Genomic DNA, 5510 nt, shown 5'->3' on the forward strand with positions numbered 1-5510 from the left:
GGCGGGGGGTACAAATATCATGGCCACACAGGAACTGAATCGCTCGATACAACGTCCCATGATGTTCGTACCCTAGCGATATAATTACCATAGGTACATGATATTCGTAACCTTGGGGGTATAATTATCATTGATATAGCTGATACGAGCTTCTATGAATCATAGAATCTATGATGATGAAGAACCTTTGGAGGGGACCATGATATTTCGATCCACCCAATGTGGAACGTACGACCCCTAACGGGACACGACGTCCCGTTCCGTCCCACTGCTCGTCACTTTTTTGCTCAGATCGCCGCCTCGGTTGTGAATGAAGCGCGCGATGTTGTCGGCTGTCCGTCCCGTGCGACCAGCCGCCCCGAGTCGTTATGGCCGAGACGTTAATATTTTTTGACGTATCTCGGCGAAAAAGTTGAGGTTAGGGGACCGAAATAAATACTTTTTGGACGCTGATTGGCTCGGCAGCAGGCGCCAGGTCTGGTCGCAGGTCAGACGGGGAAACGTATAACCAGTAGAACACGCAGACGGTTTAGAGAAATGCGCTTCGTTCAAGCGAGACACGACGCTGCCGCAGGGCTCGAGCCTCTGGCAGCAACCGCCACCCCCTACCCCCCCAGACGCCAAATAAAACCCGGAGGGCAATTATTTACAGGCCCCGCTGCTCCGCGAGAGAGAGCGCGTGAGAGAGAGAGAGAGGGGGGAGAAGGTCTTGGTCCTCCCTCGCGTTCCGATCGATCCCCGCACGCATCGCCCGCCACTGCCGCCGGACTCGTGCGCCCAGTCAGACGCTCGCTGGCTCGCGCTCCCATTTGAAAAAAAAAAAATACCGACCCACCGTAAAAAATAACTCACAAGTTCCACACGCGCGCAGTGTGGTGAACGCACGAGCCAAAAACTACGCCGCGGATTTCAAAACCCCAACTGAAGATCAATTTCTGTCAGACAGGGCGCAGAGTGGAGGGGACGCCAACGGCCACTACACCGCAGTAAAATATAAAGAGCATATTAACGCTACGCTTCGCCACAACCCGCCGCCCCCGCGAGCAGGAGGTGGTTTGACCCCGTGGCGTTGCAACGCCGCCACCTCGCGGTGGGCGACAGACGGGAGGGCCCGCGCACGGAAGCAGTAAAACAAAAACACATCCTACTCTTCGCTTCCCGCTTCTTCCCGTGCTTGATTATCGGGTGCGTCAATGGAATACCAGATAGGGCGGCCCGGGGGCCACAGCGAGTCATTTAGCACCGTGCCAAGCAGCGCCGCTGGCAGCCCGGCAGTCGTGCCCCGCCACCGTGCCTGACCTAAATCACACCCGCAAACTTCCGCGCACGAATAAGTCGCACCGAGGAGTAAAACCACCGCGACCCCGCGCCTATCCCTCCTGCTCTTTGCGAGTTGTGTGCTCGGCGCGTTTTTGGGCGCTGGCGCTGCCCGCGTCCTCCTCCCCCGCTGGAGGGGCGCGCAGCTCCAACCCCAGGCCGCCCCGCAGCGCGATCCGCGTGACGTCAGCGGCCGCCCAATCGATACAATCCGAGGAGCGCGCCGAGCGAAGACTGTCGTCCGCGAGGGGCTGCGGCCGGGAGCATCCCGACGAGCAGCGGGGCGAGCCCGACAGAGATAGGGAGCATCCCGACGAGCAGCGGGGAGAGCCAGACAGAGATAGGGAGCATCCCGACGAGCAGCGGGGAGAGCCAGACAGACTGGGAGCATCCCTCCCGCGGCGCGCCGAGCATCGCCAGACACGTTCCACAACGCACCATCTGCCGTTTGGGACGCGAGGAGGGCCAGCCAGCAGCCGGCCAGGCACCCGGCACTCGGCACCCCGCCCGACCACAACGTGCAGAGATCCCGATCAGGATTCGGGATCCGGTCGACCGAACGGCACGTACGGGGACGTGGCCAGGACGACGACGACGACCGATGAGGGCGGGTCGCGGCCCTACCAGAGGCAAAGAAAAACCAGGAAGCGAAAGAAACTCCCGCCACCGCCGGCGCGAGCTGCAACACGGGACAGGGAGGAAGGAGGGGGCGGGAGAGAGCCAGGTGCTCGACAGGGCCAAGGTGCACGTGCACGAGAAGGAACAAACAGACGGACGGACGGGCAGGCGGGCCGCCGGCGACGAGCAGACAGACGGACGGGGCCCATGCATCTGTCCGATATAGGGCCCGGCCCGGCCGCCGGAGACAAAGGAGCGCAGCATGCTGCTCGCTGGGGAGCAGGGTAGTGGTCCTCCTGTGAGAGGTACGCAGAGCAGTCGAGCGGCAGCCAATCACAGCGCTTTGGTGTTCCACGGGCGCGGCCATACCCCAAAATCACCCTGTGCGAGGCTAGAAGCGGCCATAACCTCCCTCGCTCCACCTCGAGTTTTCAGATATTAATTTCTTTCACAATTCTCTTCGCACCGCCGCGAGACATGACTCATTTTAAATGTGAGACTTGCAGGAGCTCATAAATTATATAACTCGCCCGCTTTTAGCCAAAATCTGTTGATAACAACGATTACCAAGCGCAGAGCTATCGCGCGCTTTCTGCTAGTCCTAGTCTCGCACAGGGGGTCTCCAGCCCCATGGAACACCAGCCGCCAGCTCTGCGTACCTCTCACAGGAGGGCCACTAGAGCAGGGAGCAGGAGGGCATGCCGATCTCTGAACTGCACGCCGAACAAAGGCAAGCCAGGGCAGCCCGGCCAGGGCGAGCGGACGCGGAGCAGGCCGACAGACCGACCTGGACAGCGACCTCCTGTACTGTGCCAAAGAGCCTTGCGGACCCCGCCCCGCCGCTCCAGACACCCGCGGGAGAGAGGAGGGGAAGGGGGGTAATCTCCTGCTGCCCCGCGCCCCCTTCGGGCGTCGAACACTGAGCTGCTCCGCCCGACCTACTGCTAGGTACTTTTTTTTTGCGCTCGCCAATCTCTTTTTTATGGCGAATTCGTACCGAATGTGACACTGCAGAACAAGGCGGAGGCGGTGGCGGGGGGCAAAGTGGCAACATCGCCATCCTGGGAACACAGCAGGGCGGCCGGCCGAGCGCCGCGGCGGCGGCGGCTAGGCGATGGTAGTTCAATCAGCTGATCGCCGGCCGGCCGCACCGCTTTCCATTTCACCTTACTGCGTGCGCCAGCCCGCAGCAGCAGCAGCAGTGAAAGGGCGGAGCAGTGTCGTAAAAAACAATGCGACCCGCAATTAGGCAGATGGAGGTCGGACTTGCGCGCGTCAGGCCGGCCGCGCGACAGCCGCATCCACCCAAGCGCCGCCGCCGCCGCTGCTGCTGAGTCGCTTCCTCCCAGTGATGCTATTTTAATCCCCTCTTCCTTCCCCGGTGTGGGTCGTGCTGCTGGCGGTTACGCCCCTGCCGAGAGCCCCGCCGCCCGGCAGCGCGCACCGTGACCGGGCTCTGGTTCAACGCGCGTCAAGGTTACGCCGGGGACCACGGCCGGAGCCGAGTCAGCGCGCGGGGCGGGGCCGGGGCCGGGGCGGGCGACAGCCCGGCGGACACCACCTTTCTCCCGACGGCCCCGCCCACCCACGCCTCGGCGTGGCCTGTGTTGTCGGTGCGCTGGGGGGGACGGGAGAGGCGGGGGCACGACGCACTTGAGGGCCGTCGACCCCCCGGAAGCGACGGGGCGGCCACCAGCACCTCGCCGATGACCTGGTCCGGAGCGGTGGGGCGGCCCAGGTGGTCCGCTGCTGCTTTTAATCCTCACCTCAGAGCGACCCCCGGCCCGTCGCCCCGCCCCTTGCGAAACAAGGAGTCTGGCCGCCGCCCGCTCCCCGGCCAAAGGAGGACTCCAAAACGAAGACGACCGCTTCCTCGCAGCCCACCAGCCGGCCGGCCGGCAAGGCGAGGCGACTGTCCGGCGCGGCGTGCTCGCTGACCGTGGTCTCACCTGCCCCCCCCCGGCGTGCGGCTGCGTTCGGAGGGCCCACCGCGCCTTCCTGTGGGCCGTCGTCGCCGAGCACCATTGCGCACATCCCGGACGCGGCCGCTCTCTGTGCCCTGCCGGAGCTGGACCGGCCGATGACTCGGCTCTGGACAGGCTCCAGGCCCCCAGCACGCCGCCTCCCATCCGCCCACGCTTCCAGACGGAACAAGAGTTTAATGGCAGCGAAAATAAAAAGAACGAGCCATAAGCCTCTCGCGCTCACCACCTTCCTCGCTGCAGCCATAAGTCTCTTCTCCCCCAGCGCCTAAAGCACCAGAGCGCTGCTGACGTCCCCCACCGCCACCCCCGCGGGGTGCTTCCCTTTCCTGTCCTGCACCCCCTCCCCAACCTCCTCCCTTGCCAACCCTCCGTGCAGATTGCGCAATGTCAGGATCAGCGAATCACATCTGAGCCCAGCAGCGCCCGCCCGTCCGTCGTCTGGCTATCTGTCCAACCGACACAATGAGACGACAAAGCGAGCCGGGCAGAGAGCACCAGGCAAATCGTTACGCACCAATACACATCCCGGCCCCAGCCTGGCCGTACGTCCCGAAAAAAAGAATTCCCCAGCCCCCCCCCTCCTCGCTACTACAACTCAAACTCATGCTAAAAGAAAATCCACTGCGTAAACGCACATGAATAATATACCATCCCACGAGAAATGAACGCGAATGGCATTTTTTATGACATTGCTCAAAATTTTCCCTGTGACCTTGGTCAGCATGCTAATTAGATTTTCGCTGGGTCATTAAGATTACTCAAATAGTATGGCTTCAGCACAGCGCATTTAAAATTCAAGGCCGTCCAAAGACGGGCTCTGATGCAAATGCCCTCCATTCTAATGGAATGGAGCCGGATGACGAAAATTCTTGTCACTTCGCCCTCACACAAGCGACGTCGAGCAGTCGAGTAAAGGGATGTGGAAAATGAGGCTCGTCCTGGACGTTCGTGGCGTGTCCTGTCACCGACGGGGTCCTGGCCTGGCACGACGGCGCCCATGGCAGGACAGGCCAATGTCAAGAGAGAGGTTCGGCCTGCCAATCCCACCACAACAATCAACCGGCATAAACAAAGGCAGGCGCTGGCTGCCTGCCTGCCAGCCCGGCGCGGTCCGACCGACCGCCAGACAGCAAAGTCTGCAATAACTCCTTTTCTGCAGCGTCCACTCCAAGCCACCCCCTGATCAAGCCAACCGTGGTTTGCGCCGTGCGTAGGGCGCCGAGGCCATGCGAGCGGAGGCCGGCGCGGGCGCGGGCCGCAGGCGCTGGCCGGGCAGGCCGAGGCCGACCATAACCTAGCACCACGGCGCCAAACAAAGGCCGTACGGCGCGGCCGGGTACGGCACACAGCGCCCGGGGCCCGGCGACGTCTCGCCAGCGCCCGCCAGGGCGTCCCAACGGCCCCGGGAGGCACGCCGACAACGAGCACCCTCACTAGACACTAGGGAAACACTCACACTTTCGCCTGATCAACACTTGCAGTAGAATACGACGCCGAGCGACACAAGAGATCAGCACCAAACTCGCTTCGCGCGCCAACTGAGCTCTTTCCCAGTCTGGCGAGCTGGAGCGGAGCGAGGCAGGGAGGGGG

General features: G+C 62.5%; 1 protein-coding gene across 9 annotated transcripts in view; it reads right to left on the reverse strand.

Moving 5' to 3' along the window:
• Positions 1-5510, reverse strand: part of LOC113208146 (RNA-binding protein Musashi homolog Rbp6-like) — a 234202-nt gene that overhangs the window by 7594 nt on the left and 221098 nt on the right. The window contains exon 1 of one of the 9 annotated variants that reach the window (XM_052265518.1): positions 5377-5492. The exons of the other annotated variants lie outside the window; for them this stretch is intronic. The gene's annotated coding sequence lies outside the window, so the exon portion shown is untranslated. Of the gene's footprint in view, positions 1-5376; positions 5493-5510 lie in introns of those variants that run through there. 9 annotated transcript variants of the gene reach the window in all.

This window comes from Frankliniella occidentalis, unplaced genomic scaffold, assembly GCF_000697945.3.
Source record: "Frankliniella occidentalis isolate FOCC.00 unplaced genomic scaffold, Focc_3.1 Scaffold2, whole genome shotgun sequence".
NCBI lineage: Eukaryota > Metazoa > Arthropoda > Insecta > Thysanoptera > Thripidae > Frankliniella > Frankliniella occidentalis.